At 40.3% G+C, this 15771-nt stretch overlaps 1 protein-coding gene across 3 annotated transcripts in view; it reads right to left on the bottom strand.

The window, feature by feature from the left end:
• FAM118B (family with sequence similarity 118 member B) overlaps positions 1–7546 on the bottom strand; it is a 218863-nt gene extending 211317 nt beyond the window's left edge. Inside the window, exons 1-2 of one of the 3 annotated variants that reach the window (XM_053691533.1) lie at positions 7521–7546; positions 5898–5956 (exon numbers count right to left, since the gene is read on the bottom strand). The gene's annotated coding sequence lies outside the window, so the exon portion shown is untranslated. Of the gene's footprint in view, positions 1–5897; positions 6257–7520 lie in introns of those variants that run through there. The other 2 variants (XM_053691537.1, XM_053691538.1) reach the window with 2 other exon arrangements.
• Between the last annotated feature and the right edge of the window lie 8225 nt (positions 7547–15771).

Below are 15771 nucleotides of genomic sequence, written 5' to 3'. Positions count from 1 at the left end.
TTACACTCCTGGGTCTATATAGAGCTGCGGCTGGTTGTGAATAAGGGTGTACACTAGAGTCTGCAAGTACAGCAAGTTACAGGTTAGTTACACTCCTGGGTCTATATACAGCTGCGGCTGGTTGTGAATAAGGGTTACACTAGAGTCTGCAAGTACAGCAAGTTACAGGTTAGTTACACTCCTGGGTCTATATACAGCTGCGGCTGGTTGTGAATAAGGGTTACACTAGAGTCTGCAAGTACAGCAAGTTACAGGTTAGTTACACTCCTGGGTCTATATAGAGCTGCGGCTGGTTGTGAATAAGGGTGTACACTAGAGTCAGCAAGTACAGCAAGTTACAGGTTAGTTACACTCCTGGGTCTATATAGAGCTGCGGCTGGTTGTGAATAAGGGTTACACTAGAGTCTGCAAGTACAGCAAGTTACAGGCTAGTTACACTCCTGGGTCTATATAGAGCTGCGGCTGGTTGTGAATAAGGGTTACACTAGAGTCTGCAAGTACAGCATGTTACAGGTTAGTTACACTCCTGGGTCTATATAGAGCTGCAGCTGGTTGTGAATAAGGGTGTATACTATAGTCTGCAAGTACAGCATGTTACAGGTTAGGTACTCTCCTGGGTCTATATAGAGCTGCGGCTAGTTGTGAATAAGGGTTACACTAGAGTCTGCAAGTACAGCATGTTACAGGTTAGTTACACTCCTGGGTCTATATAGAGCTGCGGCTGGTTGTGAATAAGGGTGTACACTAGAGTCTGCAAGTACAGCAAGTTACAGGTTAGTTACACTCCTGGGTCTATATAGAGCTGCGGCTGGTTGTGAATAAGGGTGTACGCTACAGTCTGCAAGTACAGCAAGTTACAGGTTAGTTACACTCCTGGGTCTATATAGAGCTGCGGCTGGTTGTGAATAAGGGTGTACACTAGAGTCTGCAAGTACAGCATGTTACAGGTTAGTTACACTCCTGGGTCTATATAGAGCTGCGGCTGGTTGTGAATAAGGGTGTACGCTACAGTCTGCAAGTACAGCAAGTTACAGGTTAGTTACACTCCTGGGTCTATATAGAGCTGCGGCTGGTTGTGAATAAGGGTGTACGCTACAGTCTGCAAGTACAGCAAGTTACAGGTTAGTTACACTCCTGGGTCTATATAGAGCTGCGGCTGGTTGTGAATAAGGGTGTACACTAGAGTCTGCAAGTACAGCATGTTACAGGTTAGTTACACTCCTGGGTCTATATAGAGCTGCGGCTGGTTGTGAATAAGGGTGTACACTAGAGTCTGCAAGTACAGCATGTTACAGGTTAGTTACACTCCTGGGTCTATATACAGCTGCGACTGGTTGTGAATAAGGGTGTTCGCTAGAGTCTGCAAGTACAGCAAGTTACAGGTTAGTTACACTCCTGGGTCTATATAGAGCTGCGGCTGGTTGTGAATAAGGGTGTACACTAGAGTCTGCAAGTACTGAATGTTACAGGTTAGTTACACTCCTGGGTCTATATACAGCTGTGGCTGGTTGTGAATAAGGGTGTACACTAGAGTCTGCAAGTACAGAATGTTACAGGTTAGTTACACTCCTGGGTCTATATAGAGCTGTGGCTGGTTATGAATAAGGGTGTACACTAGAGTCTGCAAGTATAGCAAGTTACAGGTTAGTTACACTCCTGGGTCTATATACAGCTGCGGCTAGTTGTGAATAAGGGTGTACACTAGAGTCAGCAAGTACAGCAAGTTACAGGTTAGTTACACTCCTGGGTCTATATACAGCTGCGGCTAGTTGTGAATAAGGGTTACACTAGAGTCTGCAAGTACAGCATGTTACAGGTTAGTTACACTCCTGGGTCTATATACAGCTGTGGCTAGTTGTGAATAAGGGTTACACTAGAGTCTGCAAGTACAGCAAGTTACAGGTTAGTTACACTCCTGGGTCTATATAGAGCTGCGGCTAGTTGTGAATAAGGGTGTACGCTAGAGTCTGCAAGTACAGCAAGTTACAGGTTAGTTACACTCCTGGGTCTATATAGAGCTGCGGCTAGTTGTGAATAAGGGTTACACTAGAGTCTGCAAGTAGAGCAAGTTACAGGTTAGTTACTCTCCTGGGTCTATATAGAGCTGCGGCTAGTTGTGAATAAGGGTTACACTAGAGTCTGCAAGTACAGCAAGTTACAGGTTAGTTACACTCCTGGGTCTATATACAGCTGCGGCTAGTTGTGAATAAAGGTGTACGCTAGAGTCTGCAAGTACAGCATGTTACAGGTTAGTTACACTCCTGGGTCTATATACAGCTGCGGCTGGTTGTGAATAAGGGTTACACTAGAGTCTGCAAGTACAGCAAGTTACAGGTTAGTTACACTCCTGGGTCTATATAGAGCTGCGGCTGGTTGTGAATAAGGGTGTACGCTAGAGTCTGCAAGTACAGCATGTTACAGGTTAGTTACACTCCTGGGTCTATATAGAGCTGCAGTACAGTGTCTGTACCACTACATATCAGTGTATATATCACAGTGTCACACTGATGTCCTTTGTTACTGGCCCTTATCTACCGCCTGCATCTTAGCTTCTGTATAGCTCTCTTGTTTACAGTGTATGTTTCTCATGTTTCCCTCTGGTAACTTAGTTCTCAATGTAGCTCTCATCTGTCTCTTCTATGCCTGTGACTGTCTCTCTTGAGATGTCTCAGTTCTGCTCTCAACTGTCACTGTAAATCTCTCAGTTCTCTTCTCACTTGTCTCTCTGCCTATGACTTTCTCTCATTTGCAATATCTCAGTTTTTCTCTATTCTGTCTCTCTGTAATGATAGTCTCAGTTCTTATGTCAACTGTCTATGCCTGACTGTCTCTCTTGAGATGTCTCAGTGATGCTCTAAACTGTCTCTCTGTATTTGTCTCTCTGTGGGTATCTCAGTGATCCGCTCACATGTCTCTCACTGGCAATCTATCGGTTCTGCTCTTACCAATCCCTCTGTATATGACTGTCTCTCAGTTGTACTGTCACCTGCCTCTCTGTATATATGACAGTCTCTCAGTTCTGCTCTCACTTGGCTCTCTGTATATATGACGGTCTCTCAGTTCTGCTCTCACTTGGCTCTCTTTATATATGACGGTCTCTCAGTTCTGCTCTCACTTGGCTCTCTGTATATATGACGGTCTCTCAGTTCTGCTCTCCCTTGGCTCTCTGTATATATGACGGTCTCTCAGTTCTGCCCTCACTTGCTTCTCTGTTCACTTGCTTCTCTGTTTATGATGGTCTCTCAGTTCTGCTCTCACCTGTCTCTCAGTATGTGACTGTCTCCGTTCTGCTCTCACCTACCTGCCTCTCTGTATGTGACTGTCTCAGTTCTGCTGTCACGTGGCTCTGTTTATGACGGTCTCTCAGTTCTGCTCTCACCTGTCTCTCTGTATATAACTCTCTCTCAGTTCTGCTCTCACTTGGCTCTCTGTATATATGACGGTCTCTCAGTTCTGCCCTCACTTGCTTCTCTGTTTATGATGGTCTCTCAGTTCTGCTCTCACTTGTCTTTCTGTATATATGACGGTCTCTCAGTTGTACTCTCACTTGGCTCTCTGTATATATGACTGTCTCTCTGTTCTGCTCTCACCTGCCTCTCTGTGTGTGACTGTCTCAGTTCTGCCCTCACTTGGCTCTCTGTATATATGACGGTCTCTCAGTTCTGCTCTCCCTTGGCTCTCTGTATATATGACGGTCTCTCAGTTCTGCCCTCACTTGCTTCTCTGTTCACTTGCTTCTCTGTTTATGATGGTCTCTCAGTTCTGCTCTCACCTGCCTCTCTGTATGTGACTGTCTCCGTTCTGCTCTCACCTACCTGCCTCTCTGTAAGTGACTGTCTCAGTTCTGCTGCCACGTGCCTCTGTTTATGACGGTCTCTCAGTTCTGCTCTCACCTGTCTGTATATAACTATCTCTCAGTTCTGCTGTCACTTGGCTCTCTGTATATGACTGTCTCTCAGTTCTGATCGTCTCTCAGTTTTGCTCTTACCTGCCTCTCTGTATGTGACTGTCTCAGTTCTTTGGTCACTTGCCTCTCTGTATATGACCGTCTCTCAGTTCTGCTGTCACTTGGCTCTCTGTATGTGACTGTCTCTGTTCTGCTGTCACTTGCCTCTCTATATATGACTGTCTGTCAGTTTTGCTCTCACTTGCCTCTCTGTATATTACTGTCTCTCAGTTCAGCTGTCACTTGCCTCTCTGTATATGACTGTCTCTCAGTTCCGCTCTCACTTGGCTCTCTGTATATAACTGTCTCTGAGTTGTGCTGTCACTTGCCTCTCTGTATAGGACGGTCTCTCAGTTCTGCTGACACTTGTCTCTCTGTATATAACCGTCTCTCAGTTCTGATCTCACTTGTCTCTCTGTATATAACCGTCTCTCAGTTCTGCTCTCACTTGTCTCTCTGTATATAACCGTCTCTCAGTTCTGCTGACACTTGTCTCTCTGTATATAACCGTCTCTCAGTTCTGATCTCACTTGTCTCTCTGTATATAACCGTGTCTCAGTTCTGCTCTCACTTGTCGCTCTGTATATAACCGTCTCTCAGTTCTGCTCTCACCTGTCTCTCTGTATGTGACTGTCTCCGTTCTGCTCTCACCTACCTGCCTCTCTGTATGTGACTGTCTCAGTTCTGCTGTCACGTGCCTCTGTTTATGACGGTCTCTCAGTTCTGCTCTCACCTGTCTCTCTGTATATAACTCTCTCTCAGTTCTGCTCTCACTTGGCTCTCTGTATATATGACGGTCTCTCAGTTCTGCCCTCACTTGCTTCTCTGTTTATGATGGTCTCTCAGTTCTGCTCTCACTTGTCTTTCTGTATATATGACGGTCTCTCAGTTGTACTCTCACTTGGCTCTCTGTATATATGACTGTCTCTCTGTTCTGCTCTCACCTGCCTCTCTGTGTGTGACTGTCTCAGTTCTGCCCTCACTTGCTTCTCTGTTCACTTGCTTCTCTGTTTATGATGGTCTCTCAGTTCTGCTCTCACCTGCCTCTCTGTATGTGACTGTCTCCGTTCTGCTCTCACCTACCTGCCTCTCTGTAAGTGACTGTCTCAGTTCTGCTGCCACGTGCCTCTGTTTATGACGGTCTCTCAGTTCTGCTCTCACCTGTCTCTCTGTATATAACTATCTCTCAGTTCTGCTGTCACTTGGCTCTCTGTATATGACTGTCTCTCAGTTCTGATCGTCTCTCAGTTTTGCTCTTACCTGCCTCTCTGTATGTGACTGTCTCAGTTCTTTGGTCACTTGCCTCTCTGTATATGACCGTCTCTCAGTTCTGCTGTCACTTGGCTCTCTGTATGTGACTGTCTCTGTTCTGCTGTCACTTGCCTCTCTATATATGACTGTCTGTCAGTTTTGCTCTCACTTGCCTCTCTGTATATTACTGTCTCTCAGTTCAGCTGTCACTTGCCTCTCTGTATATGACTGTCTCTCAGTTCCGCTCTCACTTGGCTCTCTGTATATAACTGTCTCTGAGTTGTGCTGTCACTTGCCTCTCTGTATAGGACGGTCTCTCAGTTCTGCTGACACTTGTCTCTCTGTATATAACCGTCTCTCAGTTCTGATCTCACTTGTCTCTCTGTATATAACCGTCTCTCAGTTCTGCTCTCACTTGTCTCTCTGTATATAACCGTCTCTCAGTTCTGCTCTCACTTGTCTCTCTGTTCTCACTTGTCTCTCTGTTCTGCTCTCACTTGTCTCTCTGTATATAACCGTCTCTCAGTTCTGCTCTCACCTGTCTCTCTGTATATGACTGTCTCTCAGTTCTGCTGTCACTTGCCTCTCTGTATGTGACTGTCTCAGTTCTGATCTCACTTGCCTCTCTATATATGACTGTCTCTCAGTTCTGCTGTCACTTGCCTCTCTGTATATTACTGTCTCTCAGTTTTGCTCTCACCTGCCTCTCTGTATATGACGGTCTCTCAGTTCTGCTCTCACTTGTCTCTCTGTATGTAACTAAGACAAAAAACAGGTATTGGCGCACATCCAAACACATAAGACCACATATTTTTTCACATATTTTTATCACATTTTTAAATACTGCAAAAAAATTGCCTGTCTGGAACACACCTGAACAGTGTGGAGTGCTTTAACCAAGGGGGTTTGGTCAGTCTCCCTTAAAGTAATACAACAGGGGGGCTTGGTTAAGCACATCTAACAAAAACATCTTATATATTAATGCACATATTGTGGGAGTGCTGCCAAAATGAAATATAAGACAAAAACAGCTATTGGCGCACATCCAAACACATAAAACCACAGGTCTCTCAGTTCTGCTGTCACTTGGCTCTCTGTATATAACTGTCTCTCAGTTCTGCTCTCACTTGTCTCTTTGTATACTACTGTCTCTCAGTTATGTTGTCACTTGCCTCTCTGTATACAACTGTCTCTCAGTTCTGCTGACACTTTCTCTCTGTATATAACTGTCTCTCAATTATAATCTCACTTGCCTCTCTGTATGTGACTGTCTCAGTTCTGCTGTCACTTGGTTCACTGTATATAACTGTCTCTCAGTTCTGCTGACACTTTCTCTCTGTATGTGACTGTCTCTTAGTTCTAATCTCACTTGCCCCTCTGTATGTGACGGTCTCAGTTCTGCTGTCACTTGCCTCTCTGTATGACTGTCTCTCAGTTCTACTGTCACTTGCCTCTCTGTATGTGACTGTCTCTCAGTTCTAATCTCACTTGCCTCTCCGTACGTGGCTGTCTCAGTTCTGCTCTCACTTGTCTCTCTGTATGACTGTCTCTTAGTTTTGCTCTCACTTGCCTCTCTGTATATGACTGTCTCTCAGGTCTAATCTCACTTGCCTCTCCGTATGTGGCTGTCTCAGTTGTGCTGTCACTTGTCTCTCTGTATGACTGTCTCTCAGTTCTGATCTCACTTGCCTCTCCGTATGTGGCTGTCTCAGTTGTGCTGTCACTTGTCTCTCTGTATGACTGTCTCTCAGTTTTGCTCTCACTTGCCTCTCTGTATATGACTGTCTCTCAGGTCTAATCTCACTTGCCTCTCCGTATGTGGCTGTCTCAGTTGTGCTGTCACTTGTCTCTCTGTATGACTGTCTCTCAGTTCTACTGTCACTTGCCTCTCTGTATATGACTGTCTCTCAGGTCTAATCTCACTTGCCTCTCCGTATGTGGCTGTCTCAGTTGTGCTGTCACTTGTCTCTCTGTATGACTGTCTCTCAGTTCTGATCTCACTTGTCTTTCTGTATATGTCTCTCTGTGAGTGTCTAAGCGCTCCTTTCACCTGTCTCTATGTGTGTCTGACCAGTGCTGTTGTCACTGGGCTGTCTCAGGGTGTATTGCTGCTGTTCTCCCTATCTCAGTGACCCATCTGTCAGTAACTCTGTGTCTCCTATTGTGAGAAGCCATTGTTCTCACCAGTCTCTTACTAGTGACGGTCTGTGTGCATGGCAGACTGCTCTCACTGACAGTTACTGTGTCTGTATGTATGTAGCTGTCTCGCAAGCTGCTGTTACCTGTCAGTTTGTCAGTCACTGTCTCTCAGCGCTTCACTCACCTGTCTCTCGCCGGTCCCTTTCACTCAAATGAGATGTTTTGTCTTACGGGTCCCCGTTGGAGCCAATAATCGAGAACGCGCAGCCTACACTGTAATACAGTGCTGCCCTCTTCAGGGTTTTTATAGGTACTACATTATATTGTACTGACACTTGATTGAGCTGCACACTATATAAATACAATTAGAATTCATATAGACATTTTTATTTGTATTTTATTAACTTTCAGTATCCGAATAAATATTTCCATAAAATGGCATCATTGGATTTCTATAATTTAGCAAATCTTCAGGTTTAAAAATAAAAGAATAAAGTTTAGAGGAGGCATTGTCAAATTCAGCAGAGTTTAACATATAAAGAAAAGAAAAATGCCTGGAATAATGTGATCAGTTGAATGTATAAAACTAACATATAACCTGAAGGGGCCATTATAGTCATTTTTATTGAAAGGGTTGATAAAAATATTAGTGTGTGCATCAAATTTTATCAATATATACCTATTAAATGTTTTTTACTGTTATAAAGATATAACTCTTACAAATGTATATCCTTTCCACTGCCTATTGAAATCACTAAACTCTGCTTCCAATTGTACTCCTGGTACGACCGATATGAAAGTCAGCGACTGCGCATTACACCCTTCATCTACCTCCTCACAGCTTTTCAAAAGAAGGTGCAGGTGTTCTATCGAGAACGCCAATTCATCAAAAACTCCAATCTGACGTCACTTCCGGTGATTCCATACATCTGATTGGTTTGAGTCTCAGTGAGTGACAGGATTCACAACCAATAAGATGGGCACTGTAATCGCCTATCTTTACTATCTATTTTTCCTCTGCCTGAAGGGTTCAAGGGGGGCAAAGCCCCCCCTTGTAAACCTCATTCCCCAAGGTTTACTTGGGGTGTTTGCAAGAGGTTCAGCGGTGCGCCCCCTAAGACAGGCAAAACAGATGTTAAAAATAGAAGAGTCACCGGAAGTGACGACAGATTGGAGTTTTCAAGGAATTGGAGTTCTCGACAGAACACAAGCTGCAAATTGTCACTCAAAAACCGATCCAGCCCTCTGTGTGAGCTCACGAGTGAGAGGATCGGCAATGGTTGCTATAGCAACCTTTGAAGCGTCTGACAGCAGAGCTGATAAGGATCAGCATAAAGGAGCTTGAATTTTTATTGCCTGTTTTTTTTTTACTTGATTGACTGCCGGTGTTCTGTTATAATTTGCCTACTATGTTAGGTTTTCCTACCTACGTAACACGTATGGGCAGATAGAGAACTTTCATATCCACCTCTTTTGTTTGAAAGGGAGGCTGATATCAAAATATTATTATTATTATTATCAGGTATTTGTAGAGCGCTATGAACATAGGTGGTATATAAAAAACGATTACAGGGATCAAATGGGGAGAGAGGGTCCTGTCAAGAGTTGCACTGTTGTAGTCGGCATTTCGGATGGTAATATTTGGCTGTTTGGAGTGCAGATCTCGCTCAAACATAAAACATTAAAACATAATTAAAAAAAAAAATGATCTATGTTATTAGCTTGTGATGATAGCATTCATTTTATAAATGTATTTTTTTAGGGTACAGATATGCTTCCATTATTTTTTGTTACATAGCCTGAAAAATACATTTATAAATTGAACGCTATCATCACAAGATAATACCATATTTTGTGTTTAGGTTTTAATTTTTTTTGTTTGAGCAAGCTCTGCACTCAAAACAGCCAAATATAAAGTGGTCGGAAAATTATACAGAATCCGATCACTATTTTAACATAAGCCTCCTTTTGAAACAAATATGGCAGATATGAAAGTTCTCTATCTAGATGAAGGCTTTGCTGTACGCGTTACGTAGGTAGGACAACGTAACAAGGTAGGGTAATATTACAGAAAACCGGTGACATAACTGCAAGCTCAATGTAAGAAGGGGAATGTCTACTGACGCTAGCAGAAGAACTGATTTACCTTAGCAAAGTATATACCAGCTCTGCTAACGTGTCAGTTTCACCAATGTGCTGTTGTAAGTCGAAAGAAATACTAGATTGTCCCTCATTTAAGTTGATAATTCTATAATATATCTAACGTCAATGCAAAATAATAGTACAGCCTGTAATATAAACATGCGTTTATTTACATATATTATTATAGGCTGTAATACTATTTTGCATTGACATTATATATATTATAGAATGAGAGTTTAACAGTTATTCAATCTAGTATTCTTTTCATCTTACACAGCACATTGGGGAAACTGATACGCTAGCAGAACTAGTATATACGTTGCTAAGGGAAACCCCCGCTAGCGTGTCAGTCAGCATTTCCCTTCTTAGCGTGATATTGCACGCTCGCTCCCGTGTCTGATCAGAAAGGCTATGCTGATTAGACATGGGAAATGTAGTAAAAAAAAACGCACATTTCTGGGGCGTTTTGAAAGACCTCGTTGTGGGACTATTTTACATAGTTCAACGTAATATTAATTATATAAAAACAGTTTGTTTTTAAAAAAATATACAGCTTTATTAAAAAAAAACAAAAAAAAAAACATTTAAAGTTCTCAAAATGTATGTAAATTATTATGGACCTTTAAAGGGGAACAAAAGTTTAATACAGTCAAATGCATCATATTTAATCTACTTTGCAATATATGTGCTTACAAAAAGTCTTATTAAGTTTTTTTATTTTATATTGCCACTTTTATACCCCCATGCTAATCTTAGAACATACAGAGCACTGGTAAGTACAGCACAAATATGAGTGGCAGGTAAAAAAGTGCACAGCACCATACATGCTTGCCTGTGCATCTCATATGACAATCATTCAGTTACAACAAGTCTACAACTACCTTTTTTAAACTCACTTATATAATACATTTTACTAAATCAGTATGCCCATTTAAACTCTGTAATTCCTGGGTTTTCGTGATGCCATCATACAAATGGCAATTTTTCATTTTTTCATGTTTTCGCCAGTGAGTGAATTCCAAAATTATATGGCCTTGGCCTATACAAACCTAACATTAAAGGGACAGTCTACACCATAATTGTTATTGTTTAAAAAGATAGATAACGCCTTTATTAGCCATTCCCCAGCTTTGGACAACCAACATTGATATATTAATATACTTTATAACATTTAAACCTCTAAATTTCTGCCTGTTTCTAAGCCACAACAGACAGCCCCTTATCACATGCTAATTGGCTAAAATGCAAGTCAATAGATAATATATAAAAAGTCATATGATCAAGGAGCTGTCAGAAGATGCTTAGATATAAGGTAATCACAGAGATAAAAAATATATTAATATAACTGTGTTGGTTGTGCAAAACTGGGGGATGTGTATTAAAGAGATTATCTATATTTTAAAACAATACAAATTCTGGTGTAGACTGTCTCTTTAAACTTACTCAATTTGTACTATTTCTCACATTGTGCTAATGTCATATTTTAATTTAAAAAAAATAAAAAAATAAGACATGGGCGCTACATCAGAGTGCTATTGAGCATGGGAAATGTCATTACAAGGAGTAAAGCATTAGCATTTGAGAGGATATCTGAGTGTGCACTAAACCACTATGCATAGTGTGAGACAGACTTGGCACTTCAGTTTGTACAGTGTGTGCCTGAGTCAGACAGCAGATCACTTTCATTTGCAAAGTAGGTAGGACTTACTTAGTAAATGTTTATTTCTGTGTGCAATTTTGGATTGTAACTTCAGTGTGGTAGTAGTTGTATGGTGGGGACAGGGGTCCATAAAAACATTTTTTTAGCAATATGCAGCAGTTTATTTATGATTATTTGACAATGCTGTAGAAATTCTATATTTAAAACCATGCATATATATAACATTTTAATTACATTCCAGTTTACTGCCCCTTTATGCAAGGACTTTCCAGATGACAGGAGGCATTTTATCTAAGATTTTTACATCTGCATAAAATGTTATACTCTCAGGCTAAGATTGCTCAGTGTTTGAAATGAGACAGGTTAACTTGACACTGTTCAGTTTACACTACAGCTGACAATTTTGAAATACATACAAACAAGCCTAAATCCTGCATTTAACCAGATCTAATGGTATGAGACTGAGTACCACAGCTTATGGTTCAACCAAGACCATATAGAGTACAGAATTTTTAAAATCCACAAGTACAGCTAACAGATGGGAACATTTGTACACCAGATTTGAAGTGGTGCTCTTGGTTGGGGATAGTGGGAGGGGGGGGGGGGGGAAACCCCAAGCATATTTATGTCAACCTTTCAAAAGTACTTTTTTCATCTACCCATTCTGACAGATCGTTAATGTACAATTTTGAATTCACAGAAGTATTTTGTTTGCATATTTACAAATATAATTCTTTAAAAAGTGATCTCTTAATTTTTCTGCTATTTTATTATCATGCATGTCACACACTGTTGATTTAAGGGATGGCAATGTGCAGACATTTTACCTCCTGTGAGTGTTTCTGTGGGTGTCTGTGTTTATGTCTTTGTGCTTTTGTTGGTGTCTCTATACGTGTTTATGTATTTTTTTTTCTGTGGGTCTCTCTGTGAGGGTGTGTGTGTCTGTGCATTTTCTGTGGATGTCTCATTGAGGGTGTGGGCGTATGTCTTTGTGCATTTTCTGTGGGTGTCTTTGTGAGGGTGTGTGTGTGTGTGTGTATGTATGTCTTTGTGTGTTTTTGTGGATGTCTTTGTGAGGGTGTATATTTATGTCTGTATTTTCTATGGATGTCTATGTGAGGGTTTGTGCATATGTCTGTGTGTTTTCTGTGGGTGTCTGTGAGGGTATGTGCATATGCCTGTGTGTTTTCTTTGGGTGTCTCTGTGATGGTATTTTCTTGCAATTGTATTTCTCCTTTAAGTGAAAAGCAGACTTGAGTTTGTTTTGCTGTCCTTGTGTTGTTTTGAGAAGAGATAACATTTTGGCTGTTGTCCCCAATAGGAAAATTTGTATTTTGCAGTTAAAGCTACAGTAGTTTATTTGAGTATTTGATTAAAATGTCTGTGTTTGCGGATGTTTCTGGTCATGATAGTAGGTCCCTTTTGGGTAATTCTCATTCTATATCTGATGCTGATACAGCGGAAGTTGTGAGAAATAGAGTTTTACATCAACTGTTTCATAAAGTTAAATCAAAGGATTTTTTGATAATTGGTATCTGTATATAAAGGCAATGATCCATGACCCAAAATATATTTTGTGTGATAACCTTGATGGTTATATTATATGGAAAAATTGTTAGAGTTGGCAAATGCTAAGGGCTCTAATGAAATAAATAAATTGATATATATAATATATGGCCAATATTGTTTCTTTTGCAAGAATTTTGGGCTGACAAATATGTTCAGCAGAATGCTGAATTTACTATTGTATCAGCTGAGGTGGATATGTTGAGTAAAAAAGTGTCTGAAAGCGAAAATAAGGTTCACTGCCAGGAAAAGACAGAACGGGAGTTGCAGTTTAAATAAATGACTTAGAATACAGAGTAAGTGCTCTTAAAGACAGATTGACGTCCTCTAATCGTGAAAATGATGCTTTAACACATGTCAATAGCATTCTTGATAAACAATTAATGTATGCTGAAAAGGAGTTGGAGAAACTCAAGGAAAGTCAATCTGAACTCTCTGTTCATTCTGAGGTTACATTTTCAACTCCCGCTCATGTTGATTTTTCCTCAAAGGAAAAGAAAGATTTGGATCACAGAATTAAAACTTTGATGCGTTCTGATTGTATTGAGGTGTCAGAGTCGGGAGAGGCAGAGGAATTTTCTGATGGTGCTTAAAGTATTGATTATAAAACATTGCCAAATAAAAGGAAACAAGCAAAACAATTGAATGTTAGGCATAAAGATATGAAAATCATAACGTTTCTTAAGGAAACTATTGAACCATTTGATGAATGTAGTAAAACATCAATTGTTGATCATATAGATTTATTTGAACACACTTTGGAGTTGTTGGAGGTGACAGATAACAGTTCTATTTACCTTGGACTTTAGCTGTTAAGCATTTTGGATTTTTTAAATGTCTTGAGGAAGAGGGGATTAAACAGTGGGATGATATAAAGGATGAGCTGTATACAGCCTTTTCCCCTCTTAAATCTGTCCTTGCAAAGCAAAAAAGTTTGTACAGTATGCAATATGCAGATGATCAGAGCCCTCAAGATTTTCTGGCTTGTCTTAAATGGTCTTATTGTGAAAGTGAAGCAGTTGCAGATTGTAATTGCCCGAAATGTAAACAATTGTATTTTTATGCATTACCTGCATTCATTCGCCAAAATCTGGTCAGAGATTTTAACCCGACCGTGTCATTAAATTGGCTTGTTAAAGAATGTACCAAAGTTGATGAAATTCACAAACTTGAGTTAAAGGGTGTTTCTAAAACAAAGAGTTATTCTGCCCAAGTAGCAGAAATTAGTGTTACTTCTGAGCATCCATTACAGTCCACTCAGAATTCTCAGAGAGAGAAATGTTCAGGAGATGGGGGGCTGAGACAGAACACACGGGGTCCTGCAAATGCTAATACTGATTATTTTGGAAGAGGGAAAAGAACTGGTTTAACAGAAGCTATTATAAAAATAGGTTTCCTAGCAGAGGATCTTCAAATACTAACCCTACAACAACAGCTGTTACGCAATCTGCTCCTTCCAGTCCAAAGGAGGGAACTTTTAGGAAAGCTCCTCAAAAGTCTGAAGACTATTGTAGGCTGGAAAAACAGGTTTACGTGATGGTAAAGTTACCTTAATCTCAAAGAAGAATAGCATTAATGGTGTAAAATTAATATAAGTTTCATTCATCTTTTTTTATATATTTGCGTATAACTCAAGTTATCACCTTTATAAAGGCAATTTCTAAACTTACCAAAATTCAACCATTTTTTTTTTTTTTTTAACTTTTGATCAATTTTTTATTTCAGCCAATGGAAATATCGGCCGTTAGGCGCCCATCTCTCCACGTCATCTGCATCTTCAATCATTTGCGCATGCGCTATTGAATTCTCTTTGTATTGAAAACCGCGCGCGCTCCCGTGTCATGCATGCCTCTTTATTACAGTTAGGAATCCCTCACTACGTCATGAGCTTCACGGACATGGTGCATGCGCAGTGGAAAGCCGCATCAGCGAGTAGCACATGCACGGTTTATTCTGAATTGGGAACGTGCTTTTGAGTGGCACAGAGAGGATGTGGGACCATCAGGCAATGCAGAACACGGAAGTAAGGCTTAGGAGGACTCTGCAGCAAAATGGGAGGTAATTTGAAATATATTTGTTTAGAAAACTATAGCAGTAAACTAAAAAATAACTTAGCAACTATATTAAGGTAATATTGAGAAATGCTTGGTTTTCTTCAATACCGGATTACTTTACCTTCACTTTAAGGAGTTAAGCCTGCAGATGAGCCAGTTGATGTCAATGCTGTCCCAGCCAAACGTGAAATCAGAAAAGAACCCTTTTTCTTCCTGCCAGCCTAGTACTAGTCAAGTAAATTGACTAATGATACCCCAAAGCAAACTCCAGGATTTGATGTGATTAATGAATCTAATGTACAAATATTATCTGATGTAAATAGTAATTTAGAAAATGTTATTTCTCTTGGTACTAATGTTTCCTCAGGTGAAAATGTGGTAAAGCTTCAATCTAAACAAAATATTATTTTAAGTGATCATGTAAGCTCTAATGAATGCAAAAATGCTTATCTCCCTTTAACAGGACAGACTGAGTGTGTCATGTGTCACTCCTGGTCCTGTTCATATGGGGTTAAGAGATAACATGTTACTTGAAAACTGTAGTCATATGCAGGATGTTATTAAATCCCATGAAACTACAGCAGTCTTGCAAGCTTTACCTGAAGATGGTGGTAATGGGTTGATATCAGATACCCATACCATTAATACGGATAATTCACCTAACATTTTCACTATACAATGGTTAGTAGATTCATCCCTAGAGGGGGACAATATTACCACATGTAAACAATGGAAGAATGCTAACATGCTGGAGCATTCTCATTTTCTCTGTGAAATGCAGGAAAGAAATCAGAGGTATTATATACCCCTCAATATCCAGAACATTATGGGACAGGTTATGAGCCTGATTGATACTGGTTCTCAAATTACTGTCATGTCAGAAAATATTTTTAGGCAAATCATGGACATAGCTCCAGAGGAGTTAAAATTAAAAACCTACACTGGTATTTTGCAAAATTTTGATGGAAAACCTATTGAAGTTATAGGTTATATATGGCTTAAAATCAAAATTA

The sequence above is a fragment of the Bombina bombina genome, chromosome 8 (genome assembly GCF_027579735.1).
Source record: "Bombina bombina isolate aBomBom1 chromosome 8, aBomBom1.pri, whole genome shotgun sequence".
In the NCBI taxonomy this organism is placed as follows: domain Eukaryota; kingdom Metazoa; phylum Chordata; class Amphibia; order Anura; family Bombinatoridae; genus Bombina; species Bombina bombina.
Note: the sequence above shows the minus strand (reverse complement) of the source record. Positions and strands in the feature narration are given on the sequence as shown.